Source organism: Loxodonta africana, chromosome 10 (genome assembly GCF_030014295.1).
Source record: "Loxodonta africana isolate mLoxAfr1 chromosome 10, mLoxAfr1.hap2, whole genome shotgun sequence".
Taxonomy (NCBI): domain Eukaryota; kingdom Metazoa; phylum Chordata; class Mammalia; order Proboscidea; family Elephantidae; genus Loxodonta; species Loxodonta africana.
This window is the reverse complement of record NC_087351.1, coordinates 37,939,351-37,957,564: the sequence shown is the minus strand read 5'-3', so window position 1 is coordinate 37,957,564 and position 18,214 is coordinate 37,939,351.

The window sequence follows — 18,214 nt, the reverse complement described above, 5'->3', positions numbered from 1 at the left end:
AAAGCCCTGCTGTTTCTTACCTATCTTCAATAAGATCCTGTCTTTTGGAACCCTTTATTGCTTTTGGCAAGTATTTGAAGTCAAGCTATCCCTTGAGGCTCAGTTCAACAATTACTTGTTCCATGAAATATTTTTGTTTGTTGTTTTCTGATTAATCTGTGTCTTTGTTAGCTAGTGCTGCTGTAACACAAATACCACAAGTGGGTGACTTTTAAGAACAGAAATTTATTTTCTTACAGTTCAGGAGACAATATGCTCAAATTCAGGCCACTGGCTCCAGGAGAAGGCTCTCTGTCTATTTGGGGGAAGATATTTATTTCTTTCAGCTTATGTAGTCCCAGGATTCCCTGGTTCCTTGGCGATCCCCACATGGCATTTCTTTTCCCGTATTCGTGCTTACCTCTATGTCTAAACTGCCCTTTTTATAATTCAAAAGTTATAAAAGCCATCCTTTTGTAATATAGTATATGGACATCAAGTGAAAGATAAATTCTAATAGTACACTCTCATCACACTTAGAATACTGCCTTGCATATGCTGCTACTGTTTGGACCACGGTTGGAATGTTATCAAAAACAAAAGTCACTTATTGGTTGTTGGTCACTATGTACAGTACAGCCTACTCAAAGAAATTAGCTAGTGACTATCAAGACAACAGAATTTAGAGACGAGGGCAAAGCAGAAATGTGCACTGATAAATCACTTTTTTAAAGGGAGCAATGTATCATTTGCCCAGTCACAAGCTCTATCTTGGAAAAATATGGGGTAAGAAAAAAGAGATGAAATTGGAAAGTCAAAAACTTGACTGTAGAAGGAATTCAACTCCTGGAAAAAAACTAGAGTACAGTATAAAAAAAAGTGAAGAGGTAATTAAATGGTACTGAATAGCCCAAAGAAAGACATACCTCTAATCACCCATTTTTATTTAATCTGGAAGCTTCTGACATTTCCTAGCTGGTAATTTGATGATCCCAGGGCTTCAGATCTTATTTCACTGAGTCTCTGTGTTATGTGTTCTGCTTCTTCCTCATACTATTTCCCTCCTTCCAGTCACCCTACAGTAACAACTCACATCCTTTGACAATGCGTCACCAACCTATCACAGCCAACCTGCAAAATATAGTGATCCCATCCCATGTAGCATAATTGCAAATCAGATTCAGTATCAGTGAGGGGAAAATAATAGAGGGGTACACCGTGCATGATTATGTGCCAGGCCGTGGAGAGCAAAGTGTACCTATCTGGGTTAGTTATTGGTAGTGGGGCTCAAAGCTCTAAAATTTCCAACACCTTGCTCAGAAGCAAGAAAAGGGCCAATGCAAGCCCTGGGAAGCAGACGGGAGTGACAAGCATTAATAGTGCCATTATCTCAAGATAATTCTAAGCTGATAAAATATTTGGCCATGGCCTAGGCTTTTATTTCCCATGGAAATATGGGTTTCAAACACCACAATCTATCACAGAATCTCAAGGGGACCACACATTTTGTAATGTATTAAATTCATGTAAGCTGCCACTATGAAGACAGGAAATCTAATTTAGAGGAAAATATTCCAGCATAATAAGGAGGCTGAACTGAGGTGGCCACATTAGGGACATACTGGCTTTCTGCCTGACTATTTTCTTAATCAAAGAACATGTCTGTGGGAAGGCCACCAAAAATGATATGGGATTCAGAGCTGTCAGTTATTAGATGCACACAACAGGTAAATTAATATTTGGTGTTAGGCTTCTGGTGCTTGGGACTTGACAGCTTAAGCAATGCCACTTCAGCACTGCAAATAAGGCGAGATCATATTCTTTGTCATACTCAACCAAATATCACTATTCTCCAGCTGTCACTAGGCCGATTAGGAATCTACATTAACTCTTTCAATCCACCAAGACCCTCTTCAGGAATTTTTTTTTTTTTTCCTCGAAACTTACCAGTTACTGAAAGAACTGGTTGATACGGCTACTGTCCTGTAGTTTCTGAAGTATATAATAATGGCTTTGAGCTAGTAGAATCCCACCACATGGACTAGCTACTACAACACTCCCTCTTCCCTCCGTCTGACTAGAAAGGTAAGAAATTGCCATGCTTCTTGCCAGTGGCATAGTTGGAAGTAGAATTCATTTCTTTGCCACCAATTGTGATTTACTAAAAAAAAAAAAAAAAAAGAATAAGCTGTGGTATACTTGGACACGCACAATCTACTTTGAGCATGATAAACTGTGAGAAAGATGGTAGTGTAGATCACAAGTGAGGAAGCATAGACTGAGGAGTGAAGTGACTTACCTAACTCCAGGCAAAGTGAGGTCTATGATTCCAAGCTCCATGATCTTCTCACTACACTGTATACTATCTTTATTAAAACTAGGATTCCCGTTGCCATCAAGTTGCCTCCGATTCATGGCGACCCCATGTTACACAGTAGAACTGCTCCATAGGATTGTCTTGTCTGTAATCTTTATAGAAGCAAATCTCCAGGACTTTATTCTGCAGCACTGCTGGGTGGGTTTGAATTGCCAACCTTTAGGTCTGTAGCTGAAAGCAAACCCTTTGTTCCATCTAGAAACCTGAACTGAGATTGCTCTCTGATCAAGTTTCTCCTAGATTAATACATTTCTCTTATTAATCTTCTTTCCAAATTTAACATATATGAATAGGTGTACTTTTTTTTTTTCACAAAAATCTCAGTGAGATTCAACTCACGTTTAAACATAGGTTTTTATCAAGACTTTCTTTGCCTTCTCTCCCTCCTCCTTCTCCTCTTTTGCCTTCAGATAGAGGAAAAATACATCCTAAAGATTAATTTGTCCATTTCCTTCTTAGTTCCTGCACCATTTCTTCTAGAATATATATGCTGTCTTCATTCTTTATTTGCATGTCATTTAATGTTTATTAACTTTTAAAAGTGATTGATTCTTACAGATTATTTTTTTATATAATCAGGTCCAATGTAAATGTGGGTGTCAGTGTCACAATCACCCAGCAAAAGTCAAAAGGAAAAATTACCGTTTTTTTTTTTTTCTAATATAAATGAATGGCACCTCTTAGCGTAACTGTAAGAAGCCCCGAAGAACGCACCATCAGATTACACCACACAGAGGGCGGAACACTCATATTAAGCTCTAGTTCACTGAATTATATCAGTCATCAGTTATGAAGGGACAATTTCCCTACAAGGGCCTGTTTAGAAAATGAACCCTTTCCTATTTAGAAGCTCTAGCGTAGATTACCTTACCAGCGAGGCCACTAATGATAAGATTTAATGCACACTTAAAATTTTTTGCTTAGAGAAAATCTCCAGTAATTGTTTTTTAGACCATTCAAGTGGTATCAAGCCTGGCAGCCCTTTTTTTTTTTTTTTTAAACCTTTTTCTTTAAGTGACAACCTCTGAAACAGTGGGAAAGTGTTCTGTGAAGATAGCCCTGTATCATGATCTTATTTTGAACAGCGCTAGGATGTTTGAAAGGGTGCAGCAAGGCAGGAGCTTTACTGGTATGACAGAGAAAGAATGTTCAGATCTCTTCCAAATTAAACTTAAGGTGTGTTACCACCCACTCCGCCTCAGCTCCAAGTTGTAGAAGATTAACCAAAGCTCAGGCAGGTAGCTATAGCTTTGATGGAGTTTCCTGGGTTGCTGTTATTCCTAAGGTCCCTGAGGAAGCATCTAACAGCAGCAGCGACAATAACATTCCTAAGATACACTGGTATTTGCTTTGAGTCTCAGCAGGTGGAACGACGGGGCTACCACAGGAAGAAGGCTAAAGAATATTTTTGGGCTTGGTAAGTTTGAATAAGCATTAGACAATGTCTGTGTGGTTCAGAAACCAACATCAGATTGAAAAATAGTCTACCCAAGATTTGTCCATCAAAGTGATCAAAATTAATCCATTGCAATGGGATTCCATTTCCATAGTGTACTTATTTTGCATGCTCAGCTGAAGGCAACACACACACAAACACACAATATAGGCAACAGTAAAAGTGCTGTTATTTCACCCAGGCTTCTGCTTGATGAAGGTTAGCCCTCATGTGCGTGTGCCATAACAGTACAGCCCCCACAGCCTTTTCCCAATGAATCACACTGTTCTCAGTGTGCTTCTTGTGATTAAAGATGCATATTCTTATTCAATGTGGTCCTCAAAAATGCATGTAAACCATTTCATCTGATGCCCAGCCAAAGAAATAGTGATCTATTGTAATATTGAAAGAAAATCTGGTTATGTTAGACTTATACAGAGAGAGGGTGTACTCCTAACACACTGTGGGGCACTGAAGAGGTTTTCATCAAAAAAAAAAAAAAAAAAAAAAATCTGTTGCCATCAAGTCGATTCCAACTCAGTGACCCTATAGGACAGAGTGGATCTGCCCTGTCTTAGTCATCTACTGCTGCTATAACAGAAATACCACAAGTGGATGGCTTTAACAAAGAGAAATTTATTCTCTCACAGTCTAGTAGGCTAAAAGTCCAAATTTAGGATGTCATCTCCAAGGGAAGCCTTTCTTTCCCTGTCAGCTCTGGTGGAAGGTCTTTCTAGACAATCTTCCCCTGGACTAGGCGCTTCCCCATGCAGGAACCCTGAGTCCAAAGGAAGCGTTCTGCTCCCGGTGCTTCTTTCTTGGTGGTATGAGGTTTCCCTCTCTGCTCATTTCCCTTTCCTTTTGATCTCTTGAGGGATAAAATGTGGCGTAGGCCAGACCCCAGGGAAACTCTCATTACATTGGATCAGGGATGTGACCTGGGTTAGGGAGGTGTTACAATCCCACCCTAATCCTCTTTAACATAAAATTACAATTACAAAATGGAAGACAACCGCACAAAACTGGAAATCATGGCCTAACCAAGTTGACACATATTTTGGGGGGACATAATTCAATTCATGATATTCCACCCTTTGGCCCACCAAAAATCACATCCTTGCACATGCAAAACATAAGCCCATGTTCAAAATCCAAAAATTCCTCTTCATCTGTGAAATCTAGAATACAAGTTATCTGCTTCCAAAGGTACAATGGCAGAACAGGCATAAGCTAGACATTTCCATTACAAATGGGAGAAACTGGAGGAAAAGAAGGGATAACAGGTACCAAGCAAGTCAGCACAGCACATTACATTAGCTCTCAAGGCTTTGAAAATAATCGCCTGTTCTCTGAGACAATTTACACAAAGGCCCTGCCTTCCAGATTCTAGGTCTTGACCACACCCTCCAGATTCTAAGTGGAGGCCCCTCCGCCAGAAGCTTCAGCTCCACATTCCAAGCTCTCTGGGACAGCAACTCTGCTCCCTCAGCTTTAAGGGCATTCTTCTAATCCATCTGAGTGGTGACTCCACCCTTAGAAACACCAGAGACCATGGCTCCACCCTTTGAAATTCTTGAGGTCATGGCCATACCTTTTGAGACTGAGGCAGCTTGGCTTCTTTTGTACCTTGTCTCTTCAGCTTCTGTCTCCTGATTTCTTGGCCTCTTGGCTCCTCGGGCCTCACACCTACATCTGCCCTGGTGGGGCAAGTGTTCCAAAGCTCTGTAGCTCCGCCGATAAGTGCCTAGAGGCACCCTACTCTGCCAAGAAGCTTCCTGAACACAGGCACTCAGCTCTCTAAACTCTGTGGGTTGGCTCTAGTGCCCTCTCGTGCTGGTCTCCTGGTTCTGCTCCTTCTGATCCTCTGCTGCTACCATTTCTCTGCCACTGCAGGTTCTCTGCCACTGCTGGTTCGACTGCACAATACTGGGAATCATGGCCTAACCAAGTCAACACATATTTTCGGAGGACACTATTCAGTCCATGACATGCCCTATAGGATTTCCATGGAACAGATGGTGGATTTGAGCTGTGCTACCAGGGCTCCGAGATTTTCACAGGTAACTTTAACTTTGGAACCCAACTTCCATCTAAGATTATTATATAAAATTATGATGTTCAGAAACTCTTTATTAAAGCTGTCAGAGCTTGATGCCATTGAGAAATAGTTCATAGCCTACATCTACCCTCTTTCCATTTACATTCTGCCAAAGTAAAATTGCCAAAAAGGAAAAAAAATTCCAAATGTGGATGCTATCTTCTTAATTCAACTTCTCCTGGTCTATATCCACAGAAATCATTTGTCGAGGATTAAGAGCCCCCCCACCCACCCTGCAAACATACACACTGACACATGTAAACACACATAATATCTTAACTAATTTTTTCCCAAATGAGCTTAAAAATGTGTTGAATAAAAATTAATTAGGTAATTCAAAAGATAGGCATATACTCAAAAAAATTATTCCCGGAAAAGAAATGACTCTTGTAAGGAGACTTATGAGCCAAGGAGTCAGTCTCCTGGGGGTGTTATGATTCTTATTGGTTGGCCTTGTAAAGACGATACTGGACCCTCTGGAACATGAGGCATTTCCTTGTTTGCAAAATTCTGATCCTAGGACCTTCACTTCAATTATCAGGAATTCCCACAAGTCTGAACAGCTATAGGATTTCTTGCAAACAGTGCAGCGATTCACTGGAACAACAACCTATATTTTAGAATGAATGCTGTCAACATTTCGCTGTTAACTCAAACGTAATTGTTGTTGTTAGGTGCTGTTGAGTCAGTTCCTACCCATAGCAACACTATGTACAACAAAAGGAAACACTGTCCAGTCTTGCTCCAACCTCACAATCGTTGTTATGCTTAAGCTCATTGTTGCAGCTACTGTGTCAATCCATCTCGTAGAGGGTCTTCCTATTTTTCGCTGATCCTCTACTTTACCAAGCATGATGCCTTTCTCCAGGGACTGATCTCTCCTGATAACACGCCCAAATTACATGAGACATAGCCTCACCATTCCTGCTTCTAAGGAGCATTCTGGTCGTACTTCTTCCAAGACAGATTTGTACGTTCTTTTGGCAGTCCACAGTATATTCCATATTCTTAACCAACACAGTAATTCAAAGCTGACAGTCCTTCGGTCTTCCTTATTCATTGTCCAGCTTTCACATGAAAATACCATGGCTTGGGTCAGGCACACCCCAGTCTTCAAGGTGACATCTTTGCTCTCCAACACTTTAAAGGGGTCCTTTGCAGCAGATTTACCCAATGCAATGCATCTCTTATTTCTTGACTGCTGCTTCCATGGGTGTTGATTATGGATCCAAGTAAAATGAAATCCTTGACAACTTCAATCTTTTCTCCGTTAATCATGGTGTTGCTTATTGGCCCAGTTGTGAGGATTTTTGTTTTCTTTATGTTGAGGTGTAATCCGTACTGAAGGCTGTGGTCTTTGATCTTCATCAGTAAGTGCTTCAAGTTCTCTTCACTTTCAGCAAGCAAGGTTGTGTCATCTGCATAACACACGTTGTTAATGAGTCTTCCTCCAATCCTGATGATGAGTTCTTCATATAGTCCAGCTTCTCGAATTATTTGCTCAGCATACAGATTGAATAGATATGGTGAAAGGATACAATCTTGATGCTCACTTTTTCTGACTTTAAACCAAGCAGTATCCCCTTGTTCTGTACGCCCGACTGCCTCTTGATCTATGTACAAGCTCCTTGTGAGCACAATGAAATGTTCTGGAATTCTCATTCTTCACAATATTATCCATAATTTGTTATGATCCACACAGTTGAATGCCTTTGCATACTGAATAAAACACAGGCAAACATCTTTCTGGTATTCTCTGCTTTCAGCCAAGATCCATCTGACATCAGTAATGATATTCTTTGTTCCATGTCCTCTTCTGAAACCAGCTTGAATTTCTGGTAGTTTCCTGTCGATGTACTACTACAACTGCTTTTGAATGATCTTCAGCAAAATTCTACTTGCGTATGATATTAAAGACATTGTTTGATAATTTTCGCTTTTGTTTGGGTCGCCTTTCTTTGGGACAGGCATAAATATGGATTTCTTCTTGTTGGTTGGCCAGGCAGCTGTCTTCCAAATTTCTCAGCATAGACGAGTGAACACTTCCAGCACTGCATCCATTTGTTGAAACATCTCAACTGGTATTCTGTCAATTCCTGGAGGCTTGTTTCTCACCAGTGCCTTCAGTGCAGCTTGGACCTCTTCTTTCAGTACCATTAGTTCTGATCATATGCTACCTCTTGAAATGGTGAAACGTCAACCAATTATTTTTGGTATAGTGACTCTATATTTCTTCCATCATCTTTTGATGCTTCCTGCATCATTTAATATTTTCCCCATAGAATCCTTCAATATTAACATAATTATACGCAACAAATTACAAAAGATATGCTTAGTTTCATGTCACTCCTGGCTAAAAAGTAGCCGAGAACTCTTAGGTAGTTTTGTCAAAGAGAATGATCTCAATGTCAATTCTCTATGGAAGCATCCTGTTTTTGTATTATTCATGTTCTGCTCACCTTCTTCTCCCCACTCCAACACTATTCCTTATCCCACACAGATCTGTGCCCAAGTGCCCGTCACTTCCAACTACTAGGGCTCTTATTTCTATTTGCATATTGTAAATCTCCATGTACAATCATTGAAAGCTCACTTTAAATACTAAGGATTTATTTGTATAAATATATATATTGCTAATGTGAAATTTTGATTCCTTTAAATAAAATTTAAAAATGCCTACTAGTCAGTTACTACTACCCCAGGAGTAGAATGCCGGCATGCTTGTCATGTACTTTTCTCTCTGCCCAACAAAATTCTCTGCTTTCTTGAGTCCGTCACTACGTTTTTAGCCCTGCTGTTAGATTTGGGAAGAGATTATTTTCCATCCTATTAACAGGAATGTAAACTTCCTGATGGAGCTTGAACTGTACAACTACAGAAACGTCCTCCTGGCAGCAGCAGCTTGGGAAGGAACAGCTTACCCAGGCCATAGTGCTCTTCCATTTATAGCAGAGGAAGGCACCAGAGAAAACCAGAAAATAGAAGCCATCGTAAAAGTTAAAAATACATTTATTTAATTTTATTGTGGTGAAAATACACTTAGCAAAACATATGCCATCTTAGCAGTTTCTAAATGTACGATTCAGTAACATTGATTACGTTCTTCAAGTAGTGCAACCATTGTCTCTATCCTTTTCCAAATCGTTCCACTACCATTAACATAACCTCAGTACCCCCTAAGCACAAACTTCCCCTTTATCCCTCCCTCCCACTCTGGTAACCTCTAATAATTTCTGATTTCTATATATTTGCCTGGAAACCCTGGTGGCATTGTGGTTAAGAGTTTGGCTGTTGACCAAAATGTTGGCAGTCCAAATCCACCAGTAGCTCCTTGGAAACCCCATGGGGCAGTTCTACTCTGTCCTATAGGGTTGCTATGGGTCTGAATTGACTCGATGGCAATGGGTTTTGTTTTTGTTTTTTATATATTTGCCTATGGAATCTTGGTTGCACAGTGGTTAAGCACTCAGCTGCTAACCAAAAGTTCAGTGACTCAAACCCACAAGTTGCTCCCTGGGAGAAAGATGTGGCAATCTGCTTCTGTAAAGATTTACAGCTTTGGAAACCCTATGGGGCAGTTCTACTCTGTCCTATAGGTTTGCTATGAGTCAGAATTGATTCGACACCAATGGGTGTATATTTGCTTAAGAGCGCACTTGGCTGCTAACTGAAAGTTCAGGGGTTGGAATCCACAAACGGCTCTCAGGAGAAAGAAAACTCACACCTTGGGAAACAAAACTCTTCTCCTACATCTGGCAGTCTGCTTCTGTAAAGATTACAGCCTTGGAAACTCTATGGATGCTGTTCTACTCAGTCCTATAGGGCCACTATGAGTCAAAATCAACTACACAGCTTATTTCATGTAAGTGAGGTCATACAATATTTGTCCCTTTGTGACTGACTTGTTTTGTTTAGTATGATGTTTTCAAGCTTCATCCATGTTTCGGCATGCATCAGAGCTTCATTTCTCTTTATGGCTGAGTAGTATTCCATTATGTGTGTATGCCATATTTTGTTTATCCATTCACCTGTTGGTGGACATTTTGATTGTTTCCACCTTTTAACTATTGCCAAAAGTGTAGCAATGAACTTCGGTGTACAGGTTTCTGTTTGTATTCCTGCCTTCACTTCTTCTGAGTATCTATCTAAGATTAGAATTTCTGGATCATATGATAGTTGCATGTTCAACTTTTTAAGGAAAAAGTTGAGAATATTTGTAAAGAGAAGCTGAATATATGCTTTTCTCTCTGGGCTTTTTACTTACGATCTTTCTTATAAGAAGGCTGGATGTTTGACCCAAAGACCACTATCATATATAGTAAAGAAAACAATCACTAAGAAAGAAAACCCACAAAATGGAAAGTCCTTTTCATTGTTAATTGTTGCTACCAAGATAGCTTTGGCATTTATAAACTTTATTAAGGGTCCTAAATCTCTAAGGAATAAATTTATGATGTTTCAATTTTCAGTAGCACTTACGTCTCAGAAATATTTCCCGGTGGGCTTTTCTGCCTACTCATTTTTATCTTCTATTCTTAGAGAAAAATGACGTTAAAAATGTGTAAAAATTCAGATTTCCTACTGGGCTTCCGTTGCTTTTTGACACTGAATGTGTACTAACACCTTGGGAAATACAACTCCTCTCCTACGTCTGAATTTCTATTAGGCTCTGTGGTGGGGAAGGAAGATAGAAGGAAGAGGTGCTTGGGCATGTAATGGGATACTATTCAGGCCAAGTGCTTCACCTAGTCCAAGGTCATGGCCAAATCCCTTGAGACAAAAAGGTAGAAAATCCAAACCTGAGACAAAGTAAGCTGTAATGACCCCACTGGGAGTTTGCTTGGTGAGAACCTTACTTTGTCTCCACTTTTTTTTTAATCATGGTAAAATATATAAAACACAAAGACATGCCATTTCAACCACTCTGAAGCGTACAAAGAGTGACATCAACCACACTGAGCATGTTATGCAACCATCACCAATATCTAGCCTTGCAAGTTTTCATCACCCCAAACAGAAGCCTAGTACTCCTTAACCTTTTTTGGGATATATGATTGGGATACATGCTTGTCCACCGACGTTTGCTGGGAAGCTGCTTTCCCGCTGACAGTGCGTGCTGCTACAAGGCAGTGGCCTTTATGTCCGTTCAAAACCAAAAAACGGGCATGTGCAGCAAATTACTGTTTTTGTAGGGTATTATATGAGGTGTGTATGTTTTTGGTAGGAAAAGTAGGCATTTTGAATGTTTTGCGGGGACATGTATGTCTGGGGGGACCCTGGGGTAGAATTAGTGGTACAACGTATGTCCTTCTGGACTCTGAGGGTAGGCTTATGGGAGGCCAACAAGGCTTACGGGAGGGGAGAAGAAAAAAACCCAGACTACCTATCAAAAATTCAGGCACACTCAATGATTCAGCATGCTTCCTTTAATGAAAACAATAAATAACTCCCCCCTCCCCTACCAACTCCTGGTAACCACTTATATTTTATCTGTATGCATTTGCCTGTTCTAGATATTTCATATAGGTAGAAGCATAGTATTTGTCCTTTTGTGTCTGACTTTACCCAGCGTTATGCTTTCAAGGCTCATCCACACTGTAGCATGTATCAGAACTTCATTTATCTTTATGGCTTTATGTATGTACCACATTTTGTTTATCCATTCATCTGTTGATAGACATTTGGATTGTTTCTACCTTTTGGCTACTGTAAATAATGCTACAATGAGCCTTGTTGTACAAGTATCTCTTTGAGCCCCCGCTTTCAGTTCTTTCGGGTATACGTTTAGGAGTGGAATTTCTGGGTCATATGGTAATTCTCTGCTTAAATTTTTGAGTCACCACCAAATTGTTGTCCACCACAGTTGCACCATTTTACCTTCTCATCAGCAATGGTTAAGGTTTCAATTTCTCCACATCCTCATCAACACTTGTAATTTTCCATTTTTCTGAAAATAGCCACCCTAATGGCAATGAAGTAGTATCTCATTGTGGTTTTGATTTCCATTTCCATAATGACTAATGATGTTGAGCCATCTTTCCATGTGCGGGTTGGCCATTCCTATATCTTCTTTGGTGAAGTGTCTGTTTACTTCCTTTGCCCATTTTTTAATTGAGTTATTTGTCTTTCTGTTGTTAAGCTGTATAAGTTTTTTTTATATTATGGATACTAAGCCCTTATCAGACATACAGTTATCAAAAATTTCCTTCCATTCTGTAGGTTATACCTTCACTTTCTTGGTAAATTTCTTTGATGCACAAGAGTTCTTAATGTTGATGAAGTCCATTTTATCTATTTTGTCTTTTGTTAATTGAGCTTTTGGTGTTAGATCTAAGAATCTACTGTCAAAAGGTATGTCATGAAATATTACTTATATGTTTTTGAGTTTTATTGTTTTAGTTCTTATGTTTATTTTTTTGATCTATTTTGTGTTTTCATATATGATATGAGCTATGGATTCAATTCCATTCTTTTGTTTGAAGAGATCCAGTTGTTCCTGCATCATTTATTGAAAAGACTATTCTTTCCCTCACTGAATGGACATGGCACCCTTGTTGGAAATCAATTGGCCATAGATGTATGGGTCTATTTCTGGATTCTCAGTTCTATTCCACTGGCCTTTATGCCTATTCTTAAACCAGCACCAAACTGTTTCTATTTTAATTACTGTTTTGATCACTAGCTTTAAAGTATATTTTGAAATCAATAAATGTGAACCCTCCCACTTTATTCTTCTTTTGAAAGATTATTGTGGCTATCCAGCACACTTTGTAATTCCATATAAATTTGAGGGTTGACTTTTCCATTTCTGCAAAGAAGATTTTGATATTTGAATAGGGATTTCATTGAAACTGTAGATCACGTTGGCTATTATTGACATCTTAACAATGTTAAGTACTCTAATCCTTGAACATGAGATGTCTTTCCATTTAAGTCTTTAATGTCTTTCAGTTTTAAAGAAAGTTTTATAATTTTCAATGTACCTTCTTAGTTAACTTTATTCCTAGGTATTTTATTCTTTTGGGTACTATCGTAAATGAAAATTTTTTCTTAATTTGTTTTCAGAGTATTCATTGCTGTGTATATAAAAAAAAGTATAGAAACTATTAATTTTTGTGTATTGATCTTGTACTCTACATCTTTGTTGAACTCATTTATTGGCTCTAATAACTTCCTTGTGGATTTTGTGTGTGTGTGTGTGTGTGTGTGTGTATAGGGAGTATGTCTAGGTACAGGATCATTCCACCTGCAAATAGAGATAGTTTTACTTCTTCCTTCCCAATTTGGATACATTTTATTTCTTTTTCTTGCCTAATCGCTCTGACTAGAACTTCAGTTAAATTTTGGAAAGCAGTGGTGAAGTAGACATCCTCATCTTGTTCCTGACCTTGTTGGGGGGAGATTTTCATCTTTTTTACATTGAGCATGACGCTAGCTGTGGACTTTTCATATCTTTGCACATTGATTGTTTAATACGGTGTTGTTTAATTTACACATATTTGTGTAATTTCCAGTCTTAATTCTGAAAAACAGTTCCTTAGTTTCATTCCATTGTGGCCAGAGAAAATGCTTTGTATGATTTCAATCTTTTTTTTTTAATTTTTTTTTTGGCTTTAACAAAGAGAAGTTTATTTTCTCACAGTAGACTAAAAGTCCGAATTCAAGGTGTCAGCTCCAGGGGAAGGCTTTCCTCTGTGTTGACTCTGGAAGAAGGTCCTTGTCCTCAAACTTCCCCTGCCCAAGGAACTTCTCAGGAGCAGAGACCCAGGTCCAAAGGAAGCGCTGTGCTCCTGGAACTGCTTTCTTGGTGGCGTGAGGTCTCCAACTCTCTGCTTGTTTCCCTTTCCTTTCATTTCTTGAGAGATAAAAGGTGGCACAGGCCCCGCTCCAGGGAAACTCCCTTTACATTGGATCAGGGACGTGACCTTAAATCCCACCCTAATCCTCTCAACATAAAATTACAATCACAAAATGCAGGGCAACCACAAAATACTGGGAATCATAGCCTAAACAAGCTAAAAGACACATTTTGGGGGGATATAAATCAATCCATGACAATGTCCAAAGTACATAAGATGAAGTCTCGCCATCCTTGCTAAAGTATTCTGCTATACTTCTTCCAAGACAGATTTGCTTGTTCTTCTGGCAGTCCATGGTATATTCAATATTCTTCGCCAATGCTACAATTCAAAGGCATCAACTCTTCTTCGGTCTTCCTTACTCATTATCCAGCTTTCGCATGCATATGAGGTGACTGAAAATACCGTGGCTTGGATCAGGTGCAACCTAGTCCTCCAAGTGACATTTTTGCTTTTGAAAAGTTTAAGAGGTCTTCTGTAGCAGATTTGCCCAATGCAAAATGTTGCTTGATTTCTTGCTTGTTAGTTCCATGGGCATTGATTGTGGATCCAAGTAAAATAAAATTCTTGAAAACTTCAATCTTTTCTCCATTTATCATGATGTTGCTTATTGGTCCAGTTGTGAGGATTTTTGTTTTCTTTATGTTGAGGTGTAATCCATACTGAAGGCTGTGGTCTCTGATCTTCATCAGTAAGTACTTCAAGTCCTCTTCACTTTCAGCAAGTGAGGTTGTGTCATCTGCATATCACAGGTTGTTAATGAGCCTTCCTCCAATCCTGGAAAATCTTCACATAGCCCAGTTTCTCAGATTATTTGTTCAGCATACAGATCGAGTAAGTATGGTGAAAGGATACAACCCTGACACACACTTTACCTGATTTTACACCACGCAGTATTCCCTTGTTCTGTTCCAACCACTGTCTCTTGGTCTATGTATAGGTTCCTCATGAGCACAATTAATTGTTCTGAAATTTCCATTCTTCACAATGTTATCCATAGTTTGCTATGATTCACAAGGTCAAATGTCTTTGCATAGTCAATAAAACACCGGTAAGCATCCTTCTGATATTCTCTGCTTTCAGCTAAGATCCATCTGACATCAGCAATGATATCCCTTTTTCCACATCCTCTTCTGAATCTGGCTTGAATTTCTGGCAGTTCCCTGTCAATGTACTGCTGCAACCACTTTTGAATGATCTTCAGCAAAATTTTACTTCCATGTGTTATGAATGATTTTGTTTAATAACTTTCACATTCTGTTGCATCACCATTCTTTAGAATGGGCACAAATATGGATCTCTTCCAATCAGTGGCCAGGTAGCTGTCTTTCAAATTTCTTGGCATAAACAAGTGAGCACTTCTGTGCTGCGTTCATTTGTTGAAACATCTCAATTGGTATTCCATCAATTCCTGAAGCCTTGTTTTTTGCCACCGTTTCAGTGCAGCTTGCAGTTCTTCCTTCAATACCATCAGTTCCTGATCTTTGTTGCCTCCTGAAATGGCCGAATGTCGGCCAATTCTTTTCTGTGCAGTGGCTGTATGCACTCCTTCTATCTTCTTTTGATGCTTTCTGCCCTGTTCAATATTTTTCCCATAGAATCGTTCAATATTGCAACTTGAGGCTTGAATTTTTTTCTTCAGTTCTTTCATCTTAAGAAATGCTGAGCATGCTCTTCCCTTTTGGTTTTCTACCTCCAGGTCTTTGCACATATCATTACAATACTTTACTTTGTCTTCTCAAGCTGCTCTTTCAAATCTTCTGTTTAGGTCTTTTATTTTGTCATCTCTTCCATATGTTTTAGAGTCTCTTCTGACATCCATTTTGGCATTTTTTTTTTTCCAAGAACACTTTTGGTCCTTGTTTTTTTTTTTTTAATACTTTTTATTGTGCTTTAAGCTAAAGTTTAAAAATCAAGTCAGCTTCTCATACAAAAATTTATATACACCCTGCTTTATATACTCCTAGTTGCTCTCCCCCTAATGAGACAGCACACTCCTTTCGTCCACTCCCTATTTTCGGGTCCATTCAATCTTTTTCAATTTATTGAGATTTGTGTGTACCCTAGAATATGGTCTATCCTGGAGAATGATCCATACGCACTAGAGAAAAATGTGTATTGTACTGATGTTGGGTCTAATTGGTTTATGGTTTGTTTGAGTCCTCTGTTTCCCTGTTGATCTTCTGTCTAAATGTTCTATTCATTATTGAAAGTGGTGCAATGGAGTTTACAACTATTGTTGTAGAATGGCCTATTTCTCCTTTTAAATCTTTCAGTGTATGCTCTGGTGGCACAGTGGTTAATAGCTTGGCTGCAAACCAAAAGGTTGACAGTTCATTCCACCAACCGTGCCTTGGCAATCCTATGGGGTGGTTCTACTCTCCCCTGGAGGATCATTATGAGTCAGAAATGACTTGGTGGCAATGTGTTTATGGGATGTTAGGTGCATATATACTTATAGTTGTTATTTCTTGTTGATAAATTGACCCTTTTATCATTATATAATGCATTTGTTTCTTGCAACAGATTTTGACTTAAAGTCTATTTTGTCTAACATTAACATAGTCACCCCAGCACTCTTTTGGTAACTACTACCATGGAATTTTTTTTTTTTTCATCCTTTCACTTTCAACCTGTTTGTGTCTTTGGATTTAAACTATGTCTCTTGTGGACTTCATATAGATGAATCATGTTTTTTTTTTTTTTTTAATTCATTCTGCCAGTCTCTTCTTTTTTATTAGAAAATTTAATTCATTTACATTTAAAGTATTTACCGATAAGGAAGGACTTACTTCTTCCATTTTGCCATTTGTTTTTTGTGTATCTTGTATCTGTTTTTTTATATCTCATGTCCTTCCAATACTACCTTTTTTGTGTTTAGTTGATTTTCTGTTGTGAACTAATTTGAGTTCCTTCTCATTTGTGTGTATTTTAGGTATTTTCTTTGTGGTTACCATGAGGGATTACATTTAACATCCTAACATTATAACAACATAGTTTAAATTAATACCAACTTACTTCAATAACATACAAAACTGTATTCACAAACTGTTCCTCTCCCGCTTTATGTTATTGTTACCAAAAAGTGCATCTTTATATATTATGTGACATTTATAATTATTTTTATTCATTTGTCATTTTAAATCATGTAAGGCATCACAATTAGAGTTATAAACCAAAAATACCATAAAACTGGCCTTTATTTTCCCAGGAATTTACTTTTAACAGAAATAATTTTTCTTTGTTTGACTTTTAGCTACCGTCTAGTGTCCTTTTGTTTCACTTTGAGTAATTTCCTTTAACATTTCTTACAGGGCAAGTGTGGTCATAATAAACTCCCTCACCTTTTGTTTGTCTGGGAATGTCCCAATTTTGCCATTTTTGAAGGACGCTTTTCTGGGTATAGAATAGTTGGTTGACAGCTCTTTTCTTTCAGCACTTTAAATGTGTCATTCCACTGCCTTCTGGCTTCCATGATTTCTAAGGACAGCTCAGCATTTAATCTTTTTTTAGGATCCCTTGAATGTGGTAATTCACATCTCTCTTGCTGCTTTCAAGATTATCTCTTTACCTTCGGTTTTCAAGAGTTAGATTATAACATGTCTTAGTATTTAGTGTGGGTCTTTATTGATTTATACTACCTGGGCTTCATTGAGCTTCTTAGACATGAAGATTTATGTGTTTTGCCACATGTAAGAAGTTTTATGCCATTAAAATATATTTATTCTCTCTCTCTCTTCTCCTTCTGACTCTCCCATAATATATATGTTGGTTCACTTAGTGGTATTCTACTTGTTCCTTAGCTTCTGTTCACTTTTCCGCGTTCTTTTTTCTTTTTGTTCTTCAGACTCTATAATTTCAATTATCCTGTCTTCATATTCTGTGATTCTTTCTTCTGACAGCTCAAATAAACTTTTAAGTTCCTCACTGAGTTTTTCATTTTAGCTATTGTAGTTTTCAGCACCAGTAATTCTGTTTGTTTGTTTTTTCATAGTTTCTCTTTATCGAAATTCTGTTTTTCGTGTTTCGTTTTTTCTTAATTTCTTTAGTTCTTTGTTTGTGTTTTTCTTTAGCTCTTAAACATATTTAATACTGATATTTTAAAGTTTTCTAGTCTGCTTATTATCCGCACTTCCATAGAGACAATTTCTGTCACTTTGTTTTGCTTTTTGATTGGGCCATGTTTTCCCGTGTCTCTGTATGCCTTGTGAATTTTGTTGCTGCTGTTGAAACTGGGAAATTTCAGTATCATAATATGGTAACACTCTAACACAGATTCTTTGCATTCTCTAGAGATGAAAAAAAAATTTTTTTCCGTTGTTGAAGGTTGTATAGTCCATCTGTCCAGCAACCTACACTTACAACTTTTACAAAGACTACTTTCCTAGACATGTGTAAGTACCTAAGACTCTGTTCCCATTCCCAGTGAGTGATTTGAGCAGAAAAAGCAAAAGCAAAAAAACTAA